Source organism: Nomia melanderi, unplaced genomic scaffold (genome assembly GCF_051020985.1).
Source record: "Nomia melanderi isolate GNS246 unplaced genomic scaffold, iyNomMela1 scaffold0628, whole genome shotgun sequence".
Taxonomy (NCBI): domain Eukaryota; kingdom Metazoa; phylum Arthropoda; class Insecta; order Hymenoptera; family Halictidae; genus Nomia; species Nomia melanderi.
In genome coordinates this window covers 22,219-22,500 of record NW_027475742.1, presented here as the reverse complement: position 1 = coordinate 22,500, position 282 = coordinate 22,219, and positions in this window count along the sequence as shown.

Here is a 282-nt window from a genome sequence, read left to right as displayed (position 1 = left end):
CCCCTTAAGAGTCGGATCGACGATACTTTTTCTCGTCTTTAAGACAGTTCTCTTTCTCCTCTCTCTTCTCTCTACTCTCTTCTCTCTTCTCTCTTCTCTTTCGAGTTGGTAAATTTCGCTCCACTATTAGATTACCAACTCCGCACGAATTACCACATGGGTATATCCGCGCATATACATCAGGAGGACCTCCAAAAATTTCAAACTCTCCCGTGTATCTCTCCGAGATCTTTTTAGAAGAAAAAGAATCTCGGATGTCACATCGACTTTCAGGTTTGTAAG